Consider the following 13919-nt stretch of genomic DNA (forward strand, 5'->3'; position numbering starts at 1 on the left):
TATCAGCGGGAGAACCAACCTTGGCTGCCGCCTGGTGTGTCTGTTGGTCGGTTTGTCTGTCTGTCTGTTTTTGTGTTTGATGAATTGCCTATGTTGGAAAATAAAGAGAGTGATTATGGTGGGAGGCTGGCTGCCTCACCCCAGGTCTCTATTTCATCTTGGGAATCTGTGTTAAGATGGGGAACAGATGACTGTAGGGACTTAGTCATCACAGGTTTAGAGTGGAGACCTGTGGTCAGTGGGAATGGGCACTAGTTGCCACGGCGCCATTAAAAGCCCTGCTTTGTCACAGGTCAAGAGGCAGTTGGTGTGTCTTGGGTAGGGACTCTACAGGACTTTCATAGATGTGTTGCTTTGTGTCTTTAATATTAATCAGACACGTAAGTGAGAGCTGATTATTTTAATAACCCCTTGTGTTTGTTTTCCAGGTTGAATTTTGACTAACTTTGCTCATACAGTAGTACTGCTCTACCTCTTTACTGTGACCCCTCAAAATAATGACTTCCTCCCTCCTTCCCTCATCCCCCTGACTTGCTCCGCGGAATTTTCTCTTTCACACAGTCACTCTCTCCCTATTTTTCACTCTTTGAATGGCGTTGCCAGTAGGAACAACGGCATCCCACTTCAAGGCAGCAGTCCAGCTACATCCAACAGTAAGAAAGAAGGAGGGAGGGAGGGAGGGAGGGAGGGAGGGAGGGAGGGAGGGAGGGAGGGAGGGAGAGTGACTGCTATTTAAGGGCTGTAGTTGAGGAATGGGGGTTTGAACAGAAGGCTCCTCTCTCAGTTTAAAAGGCATTTTCTCCTCCTCTCTCTTTCTTTCCCACTCTCTCTCTCTTTAGCTCTGACTCGGTGCCCGGACTCGGTGACAAGAGCAGTAGGCTGAGCTGTCAGGGCAGAAGAAACAGAGAGAATATAGATTTTTTGGGGAATAGAAGTGTCATCTGGTTAGAACACAAGGAGAGAGGTAGCGGAACTGCCTTCAAGGTGGACATCCTTTCATCCCCCTTTACTGAATGTGTTGGGTTCCAATGAGGCAATTCGTGTGAGCTGCCAAAGGCTGTGGTGGAGTAGCTCTGAACTGTCTGGTCTGCTAAAGGTAAAAATGAGAGATTGATTTATTTATCTGCATGAAACTGATCTTGGATCTTTGAATGAGTTGTTGCTGTTATTTGGATAGTTAGTGACTAATGATTACTGTGTCCATATTTTGAAATTGCAAATGAGATCTTTTCTGTCTTCTTGACAGTCAGTTGTGATTATTGATGACGTGCTCAAACCATGTGAGACTTAAATTGAATGTGTTTAATTGTTCCTGGAGAATAGATATAAAACATTTTGTATACTTTTTTTTGGTTATTAAGGTCAAACCCTTCATATCATACTCAATTAAATTGTCTAATTTTGACGAATTTAAAGGTAATTGAATAACGTCAAAAAGTACAAGTGTGTAGTGTGAAATGGAAATGTTTAATTTGTTTGCATATCCTACTCCCCGAGACACTCTCAGAGAGGGGTCAACGACCAGGGATTAGCAGTGGTGTAAAGTACTTAAGTAAAAATACTTGAAAGTACTACTTAAGTCGTTTTTCTGGGGTATCTGTACTTGACTTTACTATTTATATTTTTGACTACGTTTACTTTTACTTCACAACATTTCTAAAGAAAATTATGTACTTTTTACTCCATAAATTTTCCATGGCACCCAAAAGTACTCGTTACATTTTAAATGCTTAGCAGGACAGGAAAATTGTCTAATTCACACACTTATCAAGAGAACATCCCTGGTCATCCCTACTACCTCTGATCTGGCGGACTCACTAAACACATGCTTTGTTAAGATGTCTGAGTGTTGGAACATGCCCCTGGCTATCCGTAAATTTTAATAACAAGAAAATGGTGCCGTCTGGTTTGCTCTTAAGGATCTGACCCTTTTTTTTCCAATTTTCGCCTAAAATAACATACCCAAATCTAACTGTCTGGAGCTCAGGACCTGAAGCAAGGATATGCATATTCTTGATACCATTTAAAAGAAACACTTTGAAGATTGTGGGTATGTGAAATTAATGTTGGAGGATATAACACATTACATCTGGTAAAAGATAATACATAGAAACAAACATGATTTTTTACCATCATCTTTGAAATGCAAGAGAAAGGCCATAATGTATTATTCCAGCCCAGCTGGAAATTAGATTTTGGCCACTAGATGGCAGCAGTGTACTTGCAACGTTTTAGGCTGATCCAATGAACCATTGCATATCTGTTCAAAATGTTGTGTCAAGACTGCCCAAATGTGCCGAATTGGTTTATTAATATAAGGAATTTGAAATTATTTATATTTTGATACTTAAGTATATTGCAGCAATTACATTTACTTTTGGTACTTAAGTATATTTAAAACCAAATAGTTTTTGACTTTTACTCAAGTAGGATTTTACTGGGTGACTGGGTGATTTTACTTGAGTCATTTTCTATTAAGGTATCTTTCCTTTTCTCAAGTATGACAATTGGGTACTTACTCCACCACTGGTGATTAGCCATTATTAACGGCGACCCTGCAGCAATTAGGGTTAGGTGCCTTGCTCAAGGGCAGATCGACAGATTTTTCACCTAGTTGCTTCTGGGATTCAAACTACCAACCTTTAGGTCACTGGCCCAATGCTCCAAATGCTAGGCTATCTGCACGTTGTGTATGAAATACCAATAAGCGGATGTGGAATAATGAGTTTATCATACAACATTTATTAATTAATTCTATGAAGCCAATGTACTTTGGCAGTAAATGGGCAAGAAGCAGGATGAACTCAGTAAGTATTCAGTCCTGTGATAATGCTTCTCCAAAAACTGCAGCTACATTGTTCTCTCTCTGCCGGGTTCTGTTCTTTATATAGCGAAAGACGGCTTTCATTGCTCGCTAAAGGGCACCGATTATGGTTTATAGGGAATGATATTCACATTCTTTATGCATGCTGCAACTTCTGGGTTTACCAGTTTTAACCAAGGCTGGGTCTGTGTGATAGAGATGGAGGATTGGAAGACAGACAGAGTGAGGAGAGCATTAGCTGTGTTGACTGACTGATGAGTGATAGAATATGTGGAGGGGTTATGCACACCTTTGATCACCTGGGGACTCATTTAGCAACCGTGCATACATTTCTCACTAAATTCTGGCGTACGTGGAGATTAAAAAATTTGAGAGAGCAACATATTAATGGGATTGATCAAACTGTCGCACACAACATTTAGTATACACATGTTTTCATTGATAAATCAGAGCCCTACTATATTTGTGTGCTCGTGAACAGGCATTTACAACCTTGCCTGGAAAATGCCCTCCATTCACCTTTTATGGTCACAAAAACGTCCTCATTTACTGTATTATTTGGAGATGTTGGAACAGGGCCATGATAGTTTTTAAACGAAAGCGATCACATTTCTATAGAGGTGTGGGCAGAATGTTTTCATCTCTTGCAGTGACTTTTTCAAACAGAAAATGCATGAACCAGCCTGTAGAGTGTCCCAAACACTGGCCGCTCACTCTGCAAGATTGATTGTCTACTTGAACTATTTAAACGTAGAAGAAAAGCTACAGCAGTCCACACCTCAATGCAAGTGATGTGCAAGTGATGCAAGTGATGCAAGTGATGAATTGTTGTTCAATATTTTGTTTATCAATTCATGATTGTGTTTTTTATCTCCTGCCGCAGCAACTGGCACAACCCCCCCCCCCCCACTTCTGCTTCACCCAAATCAAGACAGCTGATGTACTGAAAGAGCTGCAGAATCTGGATCCCTCCAAATCAGCTGGGCTAGACAATATGGACCCTCTCTTCCTAATTGTCGCAACCCCTATTGTCGCAACCCCTATTACTAGTCTGTTCAACCTCTCTTTCGTATCATTTGAGATTCCTAAGATTGGAAAGCGGCCACGGTCATCCCGCTCTTCAAAGGGGGAGACACTCTAGAACCAAACTGTTACAGAACTATCCTGCCCTGCCTTTCTAAAGTCTTCGAAAGTCAAGTGAATAAACAGATCACCGACCATCTCGAATCCCACCATACCTTCTCCGCTATGCAATCCGGTTTCCGAGCTGGTCACGGGTGCACCTCAGCCACGCTCAAGGTCCTAAACAATATCATAACCACCATCGATAAAAAACAATTCTGTGCAGCCGTCTTCATCGACCTGGCCAAGGCTTTCGACTCTGTCAATCACCGTATTCTTATCGGCAGACTCAACAGCCTTGGTTTCTGTAAAGACCTGGTTCACCAACTATTCTCAGATAGAGTTCAGTGTGTCAAATCGGAGGGCCTGTTGTCCAGACCTCTGGCAGTCTCTATGGGGGTGCCACAAGGTTCAATTCTCGTGCCGACTCTTTTCTCTGTATATATCAATGATGTCACTCTGGCTGCAGATGATTCTTTGATCCACCTCTACGCAGACGACACCATTCTGTATACATCTGGCCCTTCTTTGGACACTGTGTTAACAAACCTCCAAATGAGCTTCAATGCCATACAACTCTCCTTCCGTGGCCTCCAACTGCTCTTAAACGCTAGTAAAACTAAATGCATGCTCTTTAACCGATCACTGCCCGCACCCGCCCGTTCATCCGACTAGCACCACGACTCTGGACGGTTCTGACTTAGAATATGTGAACAAATATAAATACCTAGGTGTCTGGCTAGACTGTAAACTCTCCTTCCAGACTCATATTAAGCATCTCCAATCCAAAATTAAATCTAGAATCGGCTTCCTATTTCGCAACAAAGCCTTCTTCACTCATGCTGCCTAACATACCCTCGTAAAACTGACTATCCAGCCGATCCTTGACTTTGGCGATGTCATTTATAAAATAGCCTCCAACACTCTACTCAGCAAATTGGACGCAGTCTATCACAGTGCCATCCGTTTTGTCACCAAAGCCCCATATACTACCCACCATTGCGACCTGTATGCCCTCGTTGGCTGGTCCTCGCTACATATTCGTCGCCAAACCCACTGGCTCCAAGTCATTATAAGTCTTTGCTAGGTAAAGCAATCTCAGCACACTCGTCACAATAGCAACAACCACCCGTAGCACGCGCTCCAGCAGGTATATTTCACTGGTCATCCCAAAAGCCAACACCTCCTTTGGCCGCCTTTCTTTCCAGTTCTCTGCTGCCAATGACTGGAACGAATTGCAAAAATCACTGATGCTGGAGACTTATATTTCCCTCACTAACTTTAAGCGTCAGCTGTCAGTGCAGCTTACCGATTACTGCAGCTGTACACAGCCCATCTGTAAATAGCCCATCCAACCAACTACCTACCTCATCCCCATATTTGTTTTTGTTTTTCTGCTCTTTTGCACACCAGTATTTCTACTTGCACATCCTCATCTGCACATCTATCACTCCAGTGTTAATTGCTAATTTGTAATTACTTCGCCACTATGGCCTATTTATTGCCTTACCTCCTTACTTCATTTGCACACACTGTATACAGATGTTCTATTGTGTTATTGACTGTACGTTTGTTTATCCCATGTGTAACTCTGTGTTGTTGTTTTTGTCGCACTGCTTTGCTTTATCTTGGCACGGTCGCAGTTGTAAATGAGAACTTGTTCTCAACTGGCCTACGTGGTTAAATAAAGGTGAAATTATAATTGAAAAAAATAAGATCTGAGATTAAATAGGGTATGATGTCGCGCTCCTATCGCACAGCAATTCTGTAGCCTACCTATACTGTCACATGTTTTAAATAGGCTACCAGTCTGTTTACTTTCGAGCATGCTCGTCTATTGAATGAGAGATGGATAAATGATAGCCTAATAGTTGTTGAGTAGCGCGAATAAACCAGTAATGTCAGAAAAGGAGAGACATATCCTGCTATAGGCCTGAATAATAAAAGTTAAAGAAACATATTAGGCTACATGCTGCTATGGGATCTCCTTACCAACGGCAAATGCATCTGTTTTATCATTAGGCCTATGTTTTAATGTTTTTATAAGCCATATAATTCCCATGCATCAAACACCTAAATTTCCCCAAAATAACAATACAATTGAATACAATCTTTGCTGTCTGGTGAATAATTGTCCAACCGTGGGCGACGCAATGATGGTCTAATTTTATATTAGTTTTCATTTAAGGAGATTACGCAGCATGAGCAGCAGCCTTTGATGCACTCTTTTCCAGTGTGAGTTGTGAGATAAAAACAGGCACGCCGCTTGTCCATTTATTTCCAAATCCATTTGCTCCGCTTAATTGAAATCCCTCCATGCTGTGTGAGTGGTTGATTTTCATAAACTACAGCTCCTCTCAGGTTTACACTCTGTGGTCCTGATGGACACATTAAGGCTATGTGTACATAGTAACTGTTCTCAGCAGTGTTCTAACTAATCTTACTAATCACTCCACTAGTTATTAACATAAAACTTTAAATAATAGCCCAGGTGTTTATTTACTAAATCACTGAACACAACAGGCGCTTATTAGAGAGAGGCTTCTATTTGAGGCATGCGTCTATTTTCTTGGCTTAATGCACACAGCTTTTGCTCATTTGCATAGTTAATTGTTTAATTCCAGCATTCACTTCCAGCATTTTAATCAATTTCTTAATTTCTTGCACTAATTTGTCCTTATTTACACACTTCGTCACATTTATTTTGTCTTAGTATGCTTCTATTTAAAAATAATGATAATCCTTGACAGAATAATAATTATTTTTGACTGTGCATTTTCGGCAGTTCTTACTTTAGCCATTAGAGCAATCATACTTTTTCTGGGTACTGTACTTCCGAAGTTGACTGTTTTTGTGCTTGCTAGCTAGCAGTTCTCAGCTGTTAGCAGCCAATAGTTAGCAGTTTCTTGATAAAAACAGATGATTGACTTTTTTTTTATGTTGTCAATACTGAATTATTTAATGTAACAAATCAAACATCAAACCTTGTAAACAATGCATGGTAATCTCATAAACAATTCCTTTAGACTCTGCATTTATTTGAAACAAGCATTTATTTGCTTAAATGTGTGCCGTTGCCTGGCTATTAAAGGGGACAGACTGCGTTTTTACTTTGTGTTTCATTTAAATTTTACTGTAGTCAAATAAAATATCTGTTTAGTACATTTCAAAATCCTTGCTGTCAACCTATAACAGAGAGAATGGGGAAATTCCTCTGTTGGGCGGGATGGGTGATGGGGATGGACAGACCTCTGCAAGGGAGACAGCTGGTTTAGTGACCGGCCCCTTGCCTCAGGGTCCGTCCTGCCTTTGGAGAAGGTATTACCCTCTCAGTTTGAACTCCCCTCAGTACAGAAGAGAGAATAGGTATAGTATAACTTGACACCTCAAATATGCAGTTTTTGTCTCTGGTTACCATTACTGATCAGCTAGCAGTGTAATTCTGTTACATGACCTAAACATTTTTGGTGAGCGGTCCTTTAGAATTTTTTGCATATCATCATCATCATCATCATGTCTAGCCTACTGTATGTGCTCTATCAAACTATCGTACAACATGTATTTTCAGGCGAACACAATTCAGGTGAAAATCAGTATTTTGAATTAATCTGATCCTTCTCTACTGTTTATCTGCTGTAGATTTACCAGAGAACGAAACCAGAACCTTTGATTCACCAGTGAGGTGCGGTGAGGTCGGTGGCTGGATTGCACAAGCTATTATCAAAGTCAGATTTACACACAAATATACCTTGATGAAACTCATAGAACAGATAGCTCCAACAACCAGAATGACACACACACAATAATATTATGTGAAATATTCTTACACACATACATAATAAATAACGTTCTAACGAAATGTCCATATCAACAATCGAAATGACTGAAAAATGCAATTCAAAACGTCAAAAAGGTGTCTCATTAAAATGAGATTATAGCTTATAGTGTCTCATTATAGCTTGATAAATGAAATGCATCAAAGGGATGTTGTCTATTCTCATGTTCATTCAACAGTAGCCTAACCCGCAAATTGCAAAGGAAAATGTATTTAGGTAAATGAGGTCCATTCGTCTATCCTTCAGGGTGAACCTCTTGCTGACAGCAATGTAGAAGTCACAGCAGAACCATGTCCGTTATTTTATTCTGCATGGACACAGCAGTGTGGGGGACGCATTCCCAAGGCCTCCTTTGGTTTAATTTTCACAAAAAGTCATACAAACATGAACAGTAGCTGGTAGCACAGTTCTCCCATGCAAAATACAGGCAGCTCCATCTATTAAGAAAACAGCTTGGAAAATTCCAGAAAATTATTTAATGGCTTTAGAAGCTTCTGATAGGCTAATTGACATAATTTGAGTCAATTGGAGGTGTACCTGTGGATGTAATTTCAAGGCCTACCTTCAAACGCAGTGCCTCTTTGCTTGACAGCATGGGAAAATCAAAAAAATCAGCCAAGACCTCAGAAAAACAATTGTATAAACACCATGGGACAACGCAGCCGTCATACCGCTCAGGAAGGAGACACGTTCTGTCTCCTAGAGATGAATGTACTTTGGTGTGAAAAGTGCAAATCAATCCCAGAACAACAGCAAAGAACCTTATGAGGATGCTGGAGGAAACAGGTGCAAAAGTATCTATATCCACAGTAAAACGAGTCCTATATCAACATAACCTTAAAGGCCGATCAGTAAGGAAGAAGCCACTGCTCCAAAACCGCCATAAAAAAGCCAGACTACGGTTTGCAACTGCACATGGGGACAAAGATCGTACTTTCTGGAGAAATGTCCTCTGGTCTGATGAAACAAAAATAGAACTGTTTGGCCATAATGACCATCGTTATGTTTGGAGGAAAAAGGGGGAGACTTGCAAGCTGAAGAACACCATCCCAACCGTGAAGCACGGGGGTGGCAGCATCATGTTGTGGGGGTGCTTTGCTGCAGGAAGAACTGGTGCACTTCACAAAATAGATGACATCATGCGGAGGACAATTATGTGGATATATTGAAGCAACATCTCAAGACATCAATCAGGAAGTTAGCTTGGTCGTGAATGGGTCTTCCAAATGGACAACGGCCCCAAGCATACATCCAAAGTTGTGGCAAAATGGCTTAAGGACAACAAAGTCAAGGTATTGGAGTGGCCATCACAAAGCCCTGACCTCAATCGTATAAAAAATTTGTGGGCAGAACTGAAAAAGCGTGTGCGAGCAAGGAGGCCTACAAACCTGACTCAGTTACACCAGCTCTGTCAGGAGGAATGGGCCAAAATTCACCCAACTTATTGTTGGAAGCTTGTGGAAGGCTACCCGAAACGTTTGACCCAAGTTAAACAATTTAAAGGCAATGCTACCAAATACTAGTTGAGTGTATGTACATTTCTGACCCACTGGGAATGTGATGAAAGAAATAAAAGCTGAAATAAATCATTCTCTCTACTATTATTCAGACATTTCACATTCTTAAAATAAAGTGGTGATCCTAACTAAGACCTAAGACAGAGAATTTTTACTAGGATTAAATGTCAGCAATTGTGAAAAACTGAGCTTAAATGTATTTGGCTAAGGTGTATGTAAACTTCCCACTTCAACTGTATATACACATTTTTTATCAGCTTTGTTTATTTAGATTATCACAGTGTAAGCACTGCCTACCCTGCTTACCCTGACTGCTTGTCACTGTGATCAACATCCTAATGAATAATGTAATGACATCACTGTATGGAAAAACACAAAACATGACTGCACTACTCATATGAACTGATATAACGAGGAGGGATTCATTGATTTTATTTGATAATCTAAAAATACCCATGCAGCTATGTGTGGGGCAGGAGTTATTGCCTACATATGCAGAATATGTGTCAGGGAGCGCATACAGACTTTGATATCAGGGCTTTGCACTGTAAATCTGCTGGGGCATCTAGACGGGGTTGTGGAACGAGATGCATGTGGGACTCATGGTGCAGATGGTTCCATACGGCCAGTGAAAATGTCCAGCTTTATTATTCACTGTTCTCACTTTCTTGAGGATCTGCCAATGAGGCAGTAGTAAATCTGCTGCCGAGCAAAAAAAAGACATGTTACTAAACAAAACGCATGAGGCAATGTGCATCCTCATTGTCAACTGCAGTTGAGCTTCCATATTATTTTGTCACTTCTTTGTGGGATTATTTTGTGGATATTTGGAAATTGATACAATTCAGAGGTGAAGGTTTACAATTGCATTGGTCAGGCATTGTGAACATAATGTGACCTCAGATCATGTAGGAAATATATGACCCTGCAATGCATGCCATATCTCAAACTCACCTTAGGGCGAGGAAGAGTTAAGTTTACGACTACTTATTGGCATCGCAATTATTTTTTACAACAGAAAACTAGGCCAAACTGTTTAGTAGTACCCATGTTCATCCTGTTGCAGGAGGGCATAAGGTCTCATAAAAATGTGGTGTTTGTGTACTAACACGTTTGAGGTAAGACCCAGGTGTAGACAATGTCGAAGTAATAAAAGTTTTTTAAGTCGAACACGGGGAGGCAAACGCACAGGACGGCAGACAGGCTCAGGGTCAGGGCAGGCAGGCAGAGGTCGGTAATCCAGAGTAGTGGGGCAAAGGTACTGGATGGTAGACAGGCTCAGGGTCAGGGCAGGCAGAGGTCGGTAATCCAGAGTGGTGGGGCAAAGATACAGGACAGTTGGCAGGCTCAGGGTCAGGGCAGGCAGAAAGGTAAAAACCGGGAAAACTAGGAAACAGGCACTATAATCAAGACAGGAGCAAGGTGAAAAACGCTGGTAGGTCTGAATGAACGAAACGAACTGGTAACAGACAAACAGAGAACACAGGTATAAATACACAGGGGATAATGGGGAAGATGGGCGACACCTGGAGGGGGGTGGAGACAATCACAAAGACAGGTGAAACAGTTCAGGGTGTGACATGTACAGTATGTATTATGGTTCACATGAGGGAGAGCGACGTGTGTGTGTGTGTGTGTGTGTGTGTGTGTGTGTGTGTGTGTGTGTGTGTGTGTGTGTGTGTGTGTGTGTGTGTGTGTGTGTGTGTGTGTGTGTGTGTGTGTGTGTGTGAACCAACAAGCCCCCTCAGGTACTGCACTCCCTTTCCTCTTACCCACTAAGTGGAAAGGCTCTCCAACTGCTTGGACAATTAGCCCTGTGGCTTGCAATTAACGGAGAAAAAAAATCCCAAAGAAAAACAGAAATGAGCAAACAAGCAGATGCACAGGATCAACCTCAGTATCTGGCACCAACCGGGAAGTCCTGGCACGCTATTTACGCCTCTCGAGACAATTTTCCATAAGAGATACACCCTGCCACGCTGCATCCAACAGTTCCCATGGATATATGATGTTATGAATTTCAGTGCTAGTACTGAAGACGCTATAGACACCAGCTCATACTGGCTTGATTTTCCTTAGAATTTCTTTGTTTCTTTGTGCGATATACAGTAAATTGGCTGTGTCTGTGTGTAGGGGGTAGGGATGAGTGACAATGGACTCTCTCAGCTTCCAATGAATCAATTAATAGAGTTAGAGATACAAAAGACTTACCTAGGTTACAGTCTCTACTGGATAATGTGTGTTTCTAGAGTGATTGTGCCACTGACAGGAATAAAAAGGGAAGGGTCATGATATCTAGATCTCCGGTGACGGCACATTTGAAGTGTTGGCCAACTGTTATTTTGGACAAGCTGAAAGAAACATTTTTCTTGTGCTACAAGACTGCACATTTGGATTAATTTGCTCAGCAAAATAATATTTACAGTCTGAGACAAAGAAAGTCAACAGCAAATTAATAACAAATATTTTCTTGCTGTGGGGAATTTGATTATTGCTTGGGGTTATTGCCTTCCTGGAAGATGCACTTGCGGCCTCCTGGCACAGGCAGCCAGGTTTTTGGCTAAAATGGCTTGATACTTGGTAAAGTTAATGATGTCGTTGACCTTAACAAGGGCCCCAGGAACAGTGTAAGGCCAAATTGCCCCATAACATCAAAGATGTGTATGTAAAATGTAAAAATGTAATAAAATGTATGCACTCTACTGTAAGTCGCTCTGGATAAGAGCGTCTGCTAAATGACTAAAATGTAAATGTAAATTCACCACCATACTTTACAGTAGGTAAATCAAAATCAAATCACATCAAATGTTATGTCACATGCGCCGAATACAACAGGTGTAGACCTTACAGTGAAATGCTTACTTACAATGCAGTTAAAAAAATAAATAATAATAATAATAAAAATATAAGAATAAGAAATAAAAGTAACAAATAATTAAAGAGGAGCAGTAAAATAACAATAGCGAGGCTAGTGGTTAGAGCGTTGGGCTAGTAACCGAAAGGTTGCAAGTTCGAATCCCCGAGCTGACAAGGTACAAGGTACAAATCTGTCGTACTGCCCCTGTACAAGGCAGTTAACCCACTGTTCCTAGGCCATCATTGAAAATAAGAATTTGTTCTTAACTGACTTTCCTAGTTAAATAAAGGTAAAACATTTAATTAAATAAAAATATAATAAAAATTTAAAAAAGTGACAATGCAAAGATAATAATAGACAGTAGCAGCAGTGTAAAAGAAAGGGGGGGGGTGATTGCAAATAGTCTGGGTAGCCATTTGATTAGATGTTCTGGAGTCATATGGCTTGGGGGTAGAAGCTGTTTAGAAGCCTCTTGGACCTAGACTTGGCGCTCCGGTACCACTTGCCATGCGGTAGCAGAGAGAACAGCCTATGACTAGGGTGGCTGGAGTCTTTGACAATTTTTAGGGCCTTCCTCTGACACCGCCTGGTATAGAGGTCCTGGTTGGCAGGAAGCTTGGCCCCAGTGACGTACTGGGCCGTATGCACTACCCTCTGTAGTGCCTAGCGGTCGGAGGCTGAGCAGTTGCCATACCAGGCAGTGATGCAACCAGTCAGGATGCTCTCGATGGTGCAGCTGTAGAACAGTTTTGAAGATCTGAGGACCCATGCCAAATCTTTTCAGTCTTCTGAGGGAGCATCGGTTTTGTCGTGCCCTATTCACAACTGTTTTGGTGTGCTTGGACCATGTTAGTTTGTTGGTGATGTGGACACCAAGGAACTTGAAGCTCTCAACCTGCTCCACTACAGCCCTGTTGATGTTAATGGGGGCCTGTTCGCCCTCCTTTTCCTGTAGTCCACGATCAGCTCCTTTGTCTTGCTCACATTGAGGGAGAGGTTATTGTCCTGGCACTGCACTGCCAGGTCTCTGACCTCCTCCCTATAGGCTGTCTCATCGTTGTCGGTGATCAGACTGTTGTGTCATCAGTAAACTTAATGATGGTGTTGGAGTCGTGCTTGGCCACAGAGTCGTGGGTGAACAGGGAGTACAAGAGGGGACTAACCACGCACCCCTGAGTTGCACCACTGTTGAGCATCAGCGTGGCAGATGTGTTGTTGCCTACCCTTACCAACTGGGGGCGGCCCATTGGGAAGTCCAGTTGCAGAGGGAGATGTTTAGTCCCAGGGTCCTTAGCTTAGTGATGAGCTTTGTGGGCGCTATGGTGTTGAATGCTGAGCTGTAGTCAATAAACAGCATTCTCACAGAGGTGTTCCTTTTGTCCAGGTGGGAAAAGATAGTGTGGAGTGCGATTGAAATTGCGTCATCTGTGGATCTGTTGGGGCGGTATGCGAATTGGAGGGTTTCCAGGATGATGGTGTTGATGTGAGCCATGATCAGCCTTTCAAAGCACTTCATGGCTACCGATGTGAATGCTACGGGTTACCTTCGCTTTCTTGGGCCCACGGACTATGGTGGGGTGCTTGAAACATGTAGATATTACAGTCTCAGACAGGAAGAGGTTGAAAAATGTCAGTGAAGACACTTGCCAGTTGGTCCGCCCACACATCCTGGTAATCCGTCTGGCCCCTCGGTTTTGTGAATGTTGACCTGTTTAAAGGTCTTGCTCATATGGGCTACGGAGAGCGTGATCACAGTCGTCCCG

The 13919-nt window shown here is 42.0% G+C and overlaps 1 protein-coding gene across 2 annotated transcripts in view; it reads left to right on the plus strand.

Annotated features, from left to right (window-relative positions):
* Positions 1 to 764: 764 nt before the first annotated feature.
* LOC139552195 (tenascin-like) overlaps positions 765 to 13919 on the plus strand; it is a 59891-nt gene continuing 46736 nt past the window's right edge. For both annotated transcript variants that reach the window (XM_071363662.1, XM_071363663.1), the window contains exon 1: positions 765 to 1096. The gene's annotated coding sequence lies outside the window, so the exon portion shown is untranslated. The remainder of the gene's footprint in view (positions 1097 to 13919) is intronic.

The sequence above is a fragment of the Salvelinus alpinus genome, chromosome 24 (assembly GCF_045679555.1).
Source record: "Salvelinus alpinus chromosome 24, SLU_Salpinus.1, whole genome shotgun sequence".
NCBI lineage: Eukaryota > Metazoa > Chordata > Actinopteri > Salmoniformes > Salmonidae > Salvelinus > Salvelinus alpinus.